The 14,267-nt window shown below is 38.9% G+C and overlaps 1 gene segment (V, D, J or C); it reads right to left on the bottom strand.

Annotated features, from left to right (window-relative positions):
* Nucleotides 1–14,267, bottom strand: part of LOC116484549 (T cell receptor alpha chain constant-like) — a 544,481-nt gene that overhangs the window by 367,307 nt on the left and 162,907 nt on the right.

Raw genomic sequence — 14,267 nt, 5'->3', positions numbered from 1 at the left:
CTCCAGAATCCCTGCACTTGCGGTTCAGCTGAATGTGAATAAAGCTCCCAGGGACTTTTCCATTCTTCTTGCCATTAGAATCATCAATGATCTGTACTATCTGGGAAGGAGAACATATTCTATTCTCAGTGTGTTCTTGCTCTTTCTTAATCTGGCTATAAGCCAATAGGAGACAAGCTATGCTCTGCCCAACAGAGTTGAACATTCCATTTCTCTGCATGTGAAAATGAAGTGCTGCCATCTTGTGTACAGACCTCTAATTGCCAAGGCAACGTATATAATGCTCACACATTCTGTCTTTAGAAGGAGAGCTGGCATGTCTGCCTATCCCTTAGAACATCTTACTTCACAAGTAGGAAATTAGTAGAAAGTCATATTTCTGGTTTATATTTCTGGTGATTCAAGTTACAGATCTTCATGTAAAGTTTCTGTTCTGTAGTAGTTCTTTATAGGGTTTAAGGTAGACATAAGGAAAAAAAAAAATCCTGACAGTACAAAGTAAGAACAGAAGACTACTAGACTCAAATGAAAACATAGAGAATGTTATCCATTGATGCCTTCTGCACTTTTTTTTAAATAAAGAAGAAGCAGATATTCATGCCATGTAGTAACAGTCTTCTTTGGTGTCCTAGTAAGATAAAGTCTCTATTCTAAGACAAGCAATGTTGGAGCTAAGCTTCAGACCCACTGAGAAAGTTCTTAGCATCAATGTGTCCTTCTGAGTCTTAAGTTAAAACATACTGAATGGGAAGGTTTGAGGAAGTGACTGACAGCACAAATACAAGGGAACTGGTGCTTAAATAATAGCCCCAAATGATGATCTGTTACCACAAAATGGTCACTCCAGACTCACTCTCAAGAAAGTGTGGGAAAGACAAATATTTTATTAGAGAGGCAGGTTTCTATGTTAATGTTTATGTTTAAAGAAGCAACAGTGCAGTCTTCAGAGAGACCATTAGAGTTACTCATTTGGATTTTAGAGACTCTTCCTGGTTCGAGTCTAGACTGACTGTATCTCTCATTTTATTAGTCATTTTGGATCTGGCAGGAAAGATAAACTCATAGTCAAAGAAAATAAATAATGTAGAGCCTTTGATTTCACTTTTATCACTGAACTGTAGCAGCTAGGCACCAATCAATGAGAGAGGCAGAGCTCATGGCTTAGAAGAGTTTGGCTATGTTGGCCAACCTTGCGTTATTCTGTTTCTGGTCAACCTTGTCTTACAGATGGTGGCGTGTATTTTTTTTTTTAATGGAGTTTTACTCTGTTGCCCAGGGTGGATGGAGTGAAGTAGCATGATCTTGGCTCACCGCAACCTCCACTTCCCTGGTTCAAGCGATTCTCCTGCCTCAGCCTGCCAAGTAGCTGGGATTATAGGCATGCACCACCGCACCCGGCTAATTTTTTAATTTTCTTTTTAGTAGAGATGGGGTTTCGCCATATTGGCCAGGCTGGTTTCGAACTCCTGACCTCAAGTGATCCACCCACCTCAGCCTCCTGAGGGGCTGGGATTACAGGTGAGCCACCACGCCCAGCCCAGATGGTGTTCCTTAGAAACATTATAAAGATTGTTTCTTCCAGCCAGGCGCAGTGGCTCATGCCTGTAATCCCAGCACTTTGGGAGGCCAAGGTGGGCAGATCACAAGGTCAGGAGTTCGAGACCAGCCTGGCCAACATAGTGAAACCCCATCTCTGCTAAAAAATACAAAAAACAAGCCAGGAGTGGTGGCGGACGCCTGTAATCCCAGCTACTTGGGAGGCTGAGGCAGGAGAATCGCTTGAACCTGGGAGGTGGAGGTTGCAGTGAGCCAAGATTGTGCCATTGCACTTCAGCCCAGGCAATAATGTAAAACTGTCTAAAAAAAAATTGTTGCTTCTTTGTTCTACCATTAGTTGCAAATCTTCTTTTGGAAATTTAGGACTGCCTGTGTTGAATTTTCTATTTTAGGCTCTCAATAAGTTTAACTGGATGAAAAGGAAATGAGAATGGAATAGAAGGGCTAAAGTAGTCTCATATATTCAAAATGCTTAAATAAAAGAAGCACAAAAGCAGGCACACAATGAAGTTCAATTGGAAGGCTTTCCTCTACTGAGTGATTGGACGAATTGGCTGGCAGACTTAATATTAGAGTTCCTCATCCAGTTCCTTGATATTATCAATAGATTTATTTTAAAAAATTGGGGCATAATTGATGGCTATTGCAAAGAAAAAGTAGAGCATCTTAGGATACAAATTAGGTAAATTTGTGCAGAACTGACCAACATTCTAGTGACACCAGGAACAGCTGACTCAGACAGGCGCTGGAAAAATTAGTATTTCATGAAGTATTTAGAGCAGTGTGCCTAGTTTTGTCCCAAAGAGATACTACTTTCTGAAGTAGGAGTGCTATTTATTTTTTATTTTTTTGAGACTGAGTCTCACTCTGTCACCCAGACTGGAGTGTAGTGGCGTGATCTCAGCTCACTGCAACCTCCGCCTCTCAGGCTCAATTCGAAGTGCTATTTAAAACAGGTTTCATCCACATTGAGGAATTATCTGCTAACTGGCAGAAAGATCCCACTGATATCTGATATACGCGCAAGACATTTAAAAAGACTTTAATCTGAACTTTACTATCCTGTAGAAAGGATTGATGTACATAGTCCTGAAGTACCATGGAGCTGGTATACCAAATGTCATCGGTTTAAGAACCAATAAGGAAGGAAAAAATTGGGAGACAAGGAAATCCATCACACATCACAATTATGTGCCTGACTTTTTCCCAAAGAGATTTTTAGTAACTAGTTTCTGAAGTAGAAGTACTCTTTAAAACAGGTTTCATCCGCATTAGGGAATTATCTGCTGGCTGGCAGAGAGATTCCATTGATATCTAATACATGTGCAAGACATTAAAAGGGACTTGAATCTGAGCTTCCATTCAAAAGAATGGAATATAACCTTACATGTTTTATTTTTGTACCAAATATACAATGGACTCTGTTGGAAGAGCAGAGAGATCCTTTTTACTGACAGTTTCAATATGTGTTCTGAACAGTATAAATTTAAAAGTATCCTGATATAGCAACGCTTCAATGGATAGACCAATAGAATCCATCACACATCAAAATTTTTGTTTCCTTGTCTCATTTTTTCCCCCTCTTTATTGGTTCTTAAGCTCATGATATTTGGTATACTAGTTCCATCGTACTTCAAGACATTAGCACTCCATTCTACAGGATAATAAATCTCAGATCAAAGTCCCTTTTTAATATATTGGATATCAATGGGATGTTGCACAGATATTGGATATCAATGGGATCTTTGTTTGCTTGAACTATTAACAACTTTTCAAGACATGGTGAGCTCTGCTGCCATGAAAAAGGTAGAGAGTAGGTGAAAATTGTCAGTGCTTCAATTTCAGTTTGTTGTCTCTGTATCAGTAAAGCTACAGCCAGGACTTGTGTATATGTGTACATGAAAACACACAACTTAGTACTTAAAAAGCTAATTTTCCTTTGATAGTCCAATCATTGTAGTCTACCTGAGGAATGAGTGCATTTTTTTCATTAGTAAAACATACTCGCACCTGCTTCTTGTGAAATCATAACACCAGCATTGTTATGGCAAAAATATTTGCACCTTCCTTCTTGGCTTGTGTTTTCCAACATAAAGAGTCCCAGATTAATGTCAGTGTCTCTGCCCGAACCATTTACTGACTAGAATCAAGCCCATGCATCTCCCTCTAATCGCCAAGTTTCTCCTTTAATGTCAAAGAATGAGGATGTTCATGCCTTCACATCAGATGGCTATAAATCATAATTTTGAGGAAATCAGTTCCTGAGATGCCTGAAATTTATTATTGAAATCAACCACTTTTAAGTGTTAACGAGTTTCAAGGATTTTAGCAGCATATTCTTTGTCATATCCTTTCCAATATACTTTCACAGTGTAAGAGCTCACCTATATCAATATGCCAAATACTAAAGCAGATGTCTCATTTAAACTACTCTTATTCAACATATCAGAAGACAGGGTAAATATAAAGTTGCCCCCCAAAGAGCTATACGCCATTTCCCAAGATGGCCTCATTTAGTTTATTTTCCAAGTTAGGCATCCGGATATTTTTCCTGCGAGAGTGCAGTGGTCTTCCACGATTAAAAACCCTAAGCAGATGCAGGAAGTTTGGGGTGTCTAGATTTCAGCAATGTACATTGCAAGTAAAAAATGTTATGCACTCGAGTCCCAGTCCAGAGTCTCTTGGAGTCTGTGCAATAATATTTATTTTTTTCCCTGTTATAAACTCAATGTTGTAATGCAGCAATGAAAGGATATGACGTATTTCAAGAGCTGTTATTAGTGGCTTATTGGTGCCTACCACATGCCAACCACTGTGCTTTTAATTTTATATCAATTCTTTCATTTAATCCTCAAAGACTCAAAGAAGTTAAAGAACACAAAGAGGCAGCATATGAGCCTAGATAGATCTGATAAACAAATCAAAGTATGATTATATTATTCTGCTAATGTATCAGAACCTACAACAAATCTTAGATTAAAAAAGACTAATGAGAAACATCCCTTTTTATCAGCTTCCTCATAATTATACCTAGTGAATAAAAGTATATGAATGAACATCTTTTAAGGTAAAACTCCACGGAAATAAAGAATTGAGAGAAGATAATATAATTCAAGTCACAATGGTGGTTCAGTCAGCCTAATATGGCTCTGATAGTGGTATCCAACCATGTTGTCTCCAGGAATAGAAAGTAGGAAGTAGAAGGATCTGAAAATAGAAGGTCTGGAATACTATCCTTAAATATATAAGTTTTCCCGAAACCGTCTTACTGCTTTGTGAGCCACTTAAAAGCTGGCGTCTTGAATTACTATTGATTTATGAATCTCTATTTTTTAGAGTACTCTACCTCAGCTTTTAGCTGTCCCTGAATTCCTGCAGCACAAAGAGGATCTCTCTTTCTGTTCCTCACCCCACACTCCTCTAGCAATAGCTTGCCGTTGCTTGTCATTTAGTGCTTACGAGGCTCGCTGTGTGGGTAGGTGGACTTTTCTGTTGTCTTGGTCCAGCTTCAATCTTAGACTGGCCCCATGTGCTTGGATCCTGGATTTAGGGTTTTCTCAGCATTCATACCTTTCCTCCCTGTGGCAGCCAAACACTGCTGTGTTCTCTGTGGGTGTGGTGTGGGAGAGTTTTCTGCTTCTTTCTTACAGGTAGCAAAATTAGAATGGTATTGTTATAGGGTCTTCAGCTCAGAATGGTTTCCTGTCTCTACCCAAAGGTAGAGGTTTTTTTTCCTTGACTCTTTTCTTTGCTGTTGTGGATCTTAACCTGTGCTCTGGGAGGGTGACAGACTGCGCTGTCAGATATTTAGCCCCATCCCCAACAGCTTAAAGCTTTTCCTCCTGCAAGAGGCTGATTTAGGCAAGAATGCTGGGATTTGTGCTTTCCTGCAGTGGCTGCCGATCATGTCTTGTAAGCCTACACTTTTGCTGGGGCTCTCTCTGTGTCCCACCCTGCCCCTAATTACCTCTTCCAACATCTGTGAAATGGCCCTACCAGTGAATATAAACTCCTTCTATGTCTGCAACTCCCAGCAGTTCTATATTCTGATGATAGCTCTCACTCAATCTTTTACCCAGTTTCTTTTTCTTGCTTGTATAGCAGATAACATTTCTTTTTCTATGCTCTGCTGCAGTTGTGCCAGTCCATAAGCTGCCTGTCTCCCTTGGAGGAGCCTTTTCCTCATTGGAGTCCAGCTACTTGTTTTTCTGTAATCTCAGGTCTTTGATGGCTTAAAGCAAAGTTACAATTTTTCTATTTAACCAGCTTTACTTATTGAGGTAGAAGCAACACTCTTTTCTAGCAGGAATGGGAACTCTAGCCATCTTCCATTGCATCTAAAATTGAAATATTGGTATCAGAAATGCAAGACTTTTGTCAATATTCTCTCTAAACCATAAGAAGCATTGCAAATCACATTATCATTGTAAATTACAGATCATAGTTGAAATACCTCCTTCCTATTCAGTCTGAGAAGGAGGGCATTGTTGTCCCTTCTGCTGCACCAGTTTCCCTTTCATTTTCTTTTAAAAGAAGACTAAGGTCTTTCCTTAAAAAATGTTGAGACAATTTTATATTTAATTGTTAAAAGTCTCCCAGAGACTAGAGTCTTTATTTGGCCTCTGTTGATGGAAGAATTGGCAAGTGTCTGAGTTATTTATTCTGTGGCTTCAGTTAGGTTGTGAGTCATGGTAGTAGATTTGGACTCAATAAAGAGAAATGCCAAGGAACGTAGCAAGGCTGAGGAATTAGATAATTACAATTTACTTTGGTTCAGATGTGTTTTCTCTGGGCTCTTCATAGATTCTGAAGATGCGATTATGGATATTATGAATATCTACAGAGCAGTCTCCACATTTTTATCTACCTTGGGCTTAATAAAAAATATGGGGAGAAACATTTTTCAATCTATGCAAGAGAACTTGGATATTTCTCTTGAAACAATTAGAAGCAAATGAAGAGCTTTGTGTAGGACATATTTTCATTTCCCAAATGAACAAGTGATTGACTGAACCAATAAGAGTAAGAATCCAAGTATGGCAATCTGATTTTGAATTCAGATAGATACAATTTTAGAGGAGGAATTTCCAGTTTGCTCTGAAATAGGTAACAACCAAGAAAGAGCAGATACTTTGTGTATTCCAGTTTTGGTGTTGGCAAGTTGTCAAAACCTTAGCTGAGAGCACAGAATTAAGAGAAGAGGAAGATTAAGGCTTAGGCACTGTGTCAGGCCTGCAGCCACATGTGATAGGGTTCACTTAGCATCCTTAGCAGTGGATTCATAGGAGGGATTTTTAGGAAAATCTGTAGGGAAGAAAAATGACTCATCAGAGTCAGAAGACTAGTCTTATGTGCTTGACCAAAACAATTGGGTTTGGGGACTGAATAAAGAAATATGGGATTTAGAAGCTGCAGTCTCATTTCTGGAGTTTCCATGAATTAGTTAGGTGGCTACAAGATTAACTACAGATCCTAGCATCTGTAGCAGTGTCTCCCCACATATTGCCTTTCTCTGTTGTGGTTAACCAAATCTTGTGATAGGCATGTGACTGTAGGGAGGACACAACTAGCAGGCCCAGCTGCAAGGAACATGAGAATCAAAAAGCATGGTAAGCCAAGATGGAGTTGGCAAGGATTAGAGTGAAATGTAGCCAAGGAGATAGAAAAATGCATCTGGTCCAGAATAGGCTGCTGTTCTACATGGTCCAAAGTACTCCAGTCTATATTCTCACCAAGATTGCATCTCTCTGGCCAGTCTTTAGGGATCCTGCCATAAAAATCTTTATTTTGTATGCATGTTTTTTTTTCCTAGTATCTTCCATACTGTTTTCCTCAAGAGATTTGGTTGAACAGATATAAAGTCCTGTACAATCAATTATAGCTTTAAAATTCCATGTTTCACATGTTGCTTTTTTAAACGGCATACCCCATGGGAAGAAACAGAGATGTGATGTCATCCAAGCAGTATGGCTTTTACATGCGGTCCTGTGTGGTTGGTTTCTAAGGCAGTTGTGAGGGTGTGCATCCTGGAATGAACTCAGTGACTTCCTTTCTAGGTCTTATCTTATGCACGCTAACCACCAGCTGCTAACAAATGCCTGGGTAAGGTTTGTGAGTTTTTCCTGAGAGTGTGGGAACAGGCAATTGCCTCAGGTTGAGCTCTGACCTTTTGGTAAGGCTCTTCTAACATTTTCTTTACAGTGGGCTCTTTGAGACAACAGAAATATGTTGCAGAGTCTTCTGGCTGTGACGATGATATGATAAGCTGAATAGTTTCAGTTGCTTTCTGGAAGCTCACAGAATATTGACCCTGTGTCGCATTGGTTTCTGCATCTGTTTGCTGATAAATGAGGAAAATAATCTTCCCATTGGGAGGCCTTTTGTACCAATACAATATGTAATATACAATATTAGTTTTGAATGAACAGTCCAGTTTCACGGTCTCACCCTCCTGTGTAGATATTGCTGGTTGGGATTGAATGACCCTCTGTGACATGCTGGATCCCGTAGATGAGAAGAAATACCAAGATTGGTCCCCTGAGATGACCTGTAAGGGAGCTTCCAAGAACTTTTGGGGCAGGAGTTAAATCTTCAGTAAAGGCAGGAGTCAGAATCTGGTTCCTTTCCTCTTCCTTCTTATTACACCTGAGTGTTTGTCACATATGACCAGTTGTTCATCCCCTCTTCCCTCCCCACTGTCTTCTCCCAGTCCTAGACTGTCCTCAGCCTATCAGCTACTGTCCTTACCAAGGAAGGCAGAGGCCATGAGTGCCCATAATATGCTGCCAAGAGTCATGTTGGCACCTCTATTTCTAGGAAAAAAAACTGCCTGCTCAGAGCCTGAGGCCTGCTTTATTCAGTTTTGTGTACAGCTCCACCTAGAATTATTGGAGGTGAGCAATGCATCTGTCTCAGAATAGGAAAGAAAGTGGTACAGTGGGGAAGGCAGGGGCAGGGACAAGTTGTTAAATCATATCCTGCTCATACTTGCACAGACTAAATTGAGCCACTAGATGTGTTTAAGACAGCTCTTTCCCTAACAAAGTTTGCTTAGTTATTCTCCAGACATTTTGGGGCCACAAAATTTTATTCCCAGATTTAGACTGAGATTAAAAAGATACCTATATATTTTTTGAGTGAAGAAAATCTATTTTACTTTAAAATACAGATGTGGTTTTGTATCCTTGGATGTAGATAGACATATGTATATTCTTAAACACAAAATTTCAGGGTGATACTAGAAACTATGATATTTTCCCTGCCTCCTTTCCATCTTAATTCATGATTTCAAACAATTCTTTTGCAGTCTACTCTGTTTTCTGATTATCTTAGACTTCTGCTTATCCTCCTAATGTGTGATTTTGGTAACTTTGTTAAGACAAAAGAAAACTTCCATTCTATTCAATTTTATTTCTCTTGGCTCAGTTATAATAGAAGATCACTTCCATTGATAAAATATTATTTCCCATCATCTTAGTCCATTTTATGTTACGATAAAGGAATACTGAGACTGGGTAATTTATGAAGAAAATAAATTTACTTGGCTCATGATTTTGCAGAGTATACAAGAAGAATGGCACCAGCATCTGCTTCTGGTGAGGGCCTCTGGCTCCTTCCACTCATGGTGGAAGGCAAAGGGGAGCTGTTGTTTGCAGAGATCACAAAGTGAGAGAGGAGGTGATAGAGAGGGGGACGTACCAGGCTCTTTTCAACAACTTGTTCTCTTGGGAACTAACAGAGTGAGAACTTATTTATTCTCTCCACTCCAGAGCATTAATCTATTTAGACGGATCTGCCTCCATGATCCAAGCACATCCCATTCAACCCTAATTCTGACGTTGGGGATCAAATTTCAACGTGAGATTTGAAGGGGACAAACATTCAAACTATAGCACTTGGGATTCCAGGCTACTGGACAGTTTCTGAGATAAGAATACAATTATCTTTTTTCTCTACTTTTACCCCTAGCCCCCCATGTTGCCCAGATTAAAAAAAAATTCTGGAGCTACCATACCATGTTGATCACCACCCATAATTTGATTTAGAGAACCTAGGCTCACTTAAAATGACCACCTTTGGTTAATAATAAAAATACTAGATAAAATTCACTGAACTTTTATCATGTTCTAGGAACATTATGTACATATTATTACTTAATCCTCCCCTTGTGAGACAGTTGAATCTTGTGAGAAATTATTACAGAGAGGAGACAGAGGCTCAGAAACATGCTCAAGATCACGGATATAGTAAATGAAGAACCTGGGATGTAATCGTCCTCTAATTTAAGAGAATGAATTTTAATTCCTGCATACTACCTCTTGTTACCTTCCTTTTCCTACTTCTTGTTATCTTATCTCTTTCTTTTATGTTTTGCCCAAAATTAAAACAGAAGAATTTCTTCTATTGAGTTAAAAGAAGTGTTACAGATTGAGATCTAGAATCTAAATCCTTTTATTAATCTTTTTCAGATTAATTTTACTGAATATAAATTACATGAAATAATACATCACATTTTAAGCATAACAGTCAAGCTGTTTTTGACAAATGTATATGTAGCAGGATGAGCCGCAGACAAAACCTCTCAGACACCGAGTTGTAGAAGGAAGGGCTTTATTCAGCTGGGAGCATCAGCAAACTACTGCTTTAAAATCCGAGCTCCCTGAGTGCACAATTTCTGTCTCTTTTAAGGGCTCACAACACTAAAGATTTCACATGAAAGGGTCGTGATTGATTTGAGCAAGCAGGCGGTATGTGACAGGGGTTGCATTCACTGGTGGTCAGAGAGAAACAGAACAGGGCAGGGAGTTTCACAATGTTCTTCTATACAATGTCTGGAATCTACGAATAACATTGGTTTCTAAGTTATGAGTTGATTTTTAACTACTGGGTTTAGGCCAGGCAGGCCCAGGCCTGGTTTCGGGCCTGGCACCAGGCTGCCTGTCTTTGGTTTTACTTCCTTGTTGTTTTTTCTTAAAACAGGTACTGAGTATAAAACAATATAAAACAATATGAGAGGGTCTCTCTCTTCCCTCATTTATATCTGTGTAACTGCTATCCTAATCGACATATAGAATATTTTATCACCTTTTAAGTTCCCTTGTGACTTACCGTTGTCAATGTCCTTCTTCCATTCCCAATACCTGGAAACTACTGATGTGATTTTTGTCACCATAGATCAGATTTGCTTTTTTCTAAAATTTCCTATGTATAAAATTATATTCTTTTGTGTCTAGCTTATTTCTTTCAGAATAATGTTTTAAAATTTATCCATATTGATGGATGAATCAGTACTTTATTTCTTTTGGTTGCTAAGTACTATTCAGTTTTATGACTTGTGATATTATGAAGTATATATTCAATCTTTGACCACTTTTCCTGACATACGACTCCTAAAATACTTAGAAACTCTGAAGCGATGTCTTGTCTTTGCTAATGATTGACTGAAGTGATGGCTGGCAGCCCCTGGGTAACTTCAGGATGGGGGGTGGGAGAGACAAAGGCATGATTAGAGAGTTGGGACTTTCTGCTCCATCCCCAATATTTGGGAAGGGGAGAGAGTCTGAAGGTTAAGTTGACTACCAATGGCCAATGATTTAATCAATTATGCCTGTTTAATGAATCTTCCATAAAAACCTAAAAGGGCTAGCTAGGTTCAGAGAGCTTCCAGATAGCTGAACACATGGAGATTCCTTGAGAGTGGTTTGCCCTAAGACGGTGAGGAAGTTCTGCACCCCTTTCCCCCATACCTTGCCCTTTGCGTCTCTTCATCCTTATGCTTTGTAATATATGTATGCCTTTATAATAAACTAGTAAATGTAAGTAAGTGTTTCTTTGAGTTCTATGAGATGTTCTAGCAAATTAATTATTAATTGAACTCAAACGGGGGTCATGGGAATCTCAATCTGGAAAGAAAAATAAAATCTCAAAACCACAAAGTTATTATGCCAAGGGGATAATTAAGGTTGGAAACAGAGTCACACAAAACATTTGCCTTCCTTCTGTTCCCAAACAGGTAACTCTAATTTCACATTAGAGTTACTTTATCTTATGTAAAATGTAGATTTACTGAGGATGAGATGAATGCATAATTGATTTTTTCCTCTACTCTCTTTTTTCCACACATAAAATGTGGATTCATTGAGTGTTAATCAAAGGCTTATAAGAATGTAACCACTTGTCTCATTGCCTACTGTCCCTCCTTTCTTCTCCTTTCCCTCCTGCTTGCTCTTACCCCTTAGATAGTTAAGTTTCCAAAACCCTCTTTGGAAAAACACAGGTCAACGATCCTACTGTGACTCATGTTTCTATTTCCCAGGCATATCCTCAACTGGCAAAATAAACCTCTAATCAATAGAGATCTGTCTCAGTCACTTTTTGGTTTACATTTTGGTGACCACGAAGGGACTCCCAGTGGAGTCTGGCTCTTGGCCTCAGCAAGTCTCCTACTGGGGCCCTGGTACCAGCTGGAGCTCTTTATTACTCTTACAGATTGGATGATTTGCTATGTAAGTTCTGGGAACTTCTCCCTCCAGAGATCCCTGATCTCCCCCAAATTTTCAATTGGGATCTGAGATTTATTCTGCTGTAGAACTGCTTTTCTGGTAGTTTCTGCTTCCATGATGGCAAACAGCAGTCTTCAGCTTGGGTCCATCTCCAGGTAAGGAGCTGGTTTCATATTGGGATTTGGTAGCTTTAAGTCAAGGTTTATTGTCAGCTGTCTATAACTTATCCTTATGCTGAGAGATCGCAATTATATGTGAATTCTGTGATCACTTTTTCTGGTTTTTCTTTTCAGTTTTGGTCCATCTTCTGTTAGACTTTACCAACTCCTGGCCCCCTCTAATGTTGAATGAAACTCTGCAGCTGGAGAAAGTCAATTTTCACTTCTAAAAACCCTGGATGGGCAAATAGGTCAACAACTTGACTACCTGAGAAATTTCATTTACACAACAAGACTCTTTTCCCGTCCTTTCTTTCGGTGCAATTAATTTAAAGATTTTAGGGATCTCTTATTCTAAACAGTTAACAAAGAGATCACATTTAAAAAGGACATATAATAGTGTCATGGCCAGCCTTAAAAATTCTCTTGACTAAATTAAGAGTGAAAAATCTGACCTAAAACAGTTCTGGTAGATAAAATTCCCTCAGAGGCTTAGGTTTGCTTCCTGGTCAAGGAAAAACAAAGGCACTCCACCTGTGGCCTAATAGTTAAAATTCTGCACTTTCACATCCACAGCATGAGTCTGATTACTGGCCAGGGATCCAGCCCCTCTTGGTTTAATATTTGTGTGACTTTTTTGTTGGGTATCAATTTATTATTGATCTTTATTATTGATCTTTCCCACTTCCTTAGCTTTTTGTTTCCTGTCTTTTTCATCTGTTGGGGGCACATGAGGCTTTGGGGCCTTTGTGTGTATATGGTCAGCTGAGAAGGTAAGACTCTAAAAACATGGCCTGACAGAAATATGAGTTATACCCCATTTATTGGTAATGAAACTTTCCTTTGCTGAGTGATCTTTGGGGTGATTCTGGATCTTGTTAAAAAAATGCTTGCCAACTCTTTGGAGACAGCTTGTGTACCCACGGTTATGTAATAACCTTAATTAAGGCACCTGGGAGGATATCTTTTGGTAAAGAAGTTCAAAAGTCAGAAATATCAACTGTTTGTCTCAGATAAAATCTGATAATAAGAGATTTGAAAGGATTTCTTTAAAGGGCTCTATAGTCAAAAGTTGACTTAATTAAAACTGATATTTAGGCTACGTATGTATTTACTTACTGCTTTAAGGCCTCTGTTCTCTCTCTCTGTAAACATTTCTCAGGCAACTGAATTTCTTCTTAAACCCCTGCTAGGAATGTGCACTCCCTCTGTCTCTCTGTTTCTATTGCCCTTTCCTTCCTCTTGCCACCCTCAGTGCCACATAAGAAGACGAAAATAAACAAACAAAACAAACAGACAACAACAAAAAAACAACTCTAACAGCCTGGGATTTCTTAAGAAAAAAACAGAAAAGCTGCCACAGACCCATTTATGGGAGAAGCTGCTATTTTTTTCCTCAGGGAATCCCAAGAGTTGAAAATGGACAGGGTCCTCTCAGATCTAAAACTCTGCTCTCCTTTGCATTGCACTACCAGAAATTTTTGCTTCTGGAGTTACTAGAAATTTCTTTTTATTGTGAAAAACTTGCCTTTGGTGTGTATAATGGCTAGAGAATGGGCTGATCACAGAGTGGGCTGGTTGGCAATGGGTTGCCCACCAGCCTCAGGGGTAATGTATTGGCAGCGAAATGTACAGTGAAAACATGGCATGTCCTAATCCCCATGGTGTTTACCTCTTTTGGGGGACCCAAGATTTAGTGTGAGTTATGCTTTGAATTCAATGGTCCAAATAAAAAAGAGACTAAATTAAAAGCACCTATCTAAATGAAATTGGTCACCTTATAAAAGCCCATGATACATTTACATAATTTTGTGTTATCTTGGCGTCCATGCTTTCAATCTTCCTCTAACACAACCAAATTTAAAGAGCTTAAATTCCCTGTCTCTCTCTGTATTTTGAGATGCAAATCCTTTATCTTGTTTCACCTGAGAGTTATCATTTTAGAAATGCAAATTTAGGGTTGCCTAGCTAACAGTTGCCTAGAGCAATAAAATAGGTAATTGAAACAGTGAATAAAAACAACTATTTAAAACTGGTAAATAAAAAATCA

The sequence above is a fragment of the Hylobates moloch genome, unplaced genomic scaffold (assembly GCF_009828535.3).
Source record: "Hylobates moloch isolate HMO894 unplaced genomic scaffold, HMol_V3 SCAFFOLD_16, whole genome shotgun sequence".
NCBI lineage: Eukaryota > Metazoa > Chordata > Mammalia > Primates > Hylobatidae > Hylobates > Hylobates moloch.
The sequence above is the reverse complement of the archived record's forward strand: the minus strand, read 5'-3'. Positions and strand labels throughout refer to the sequence as shown.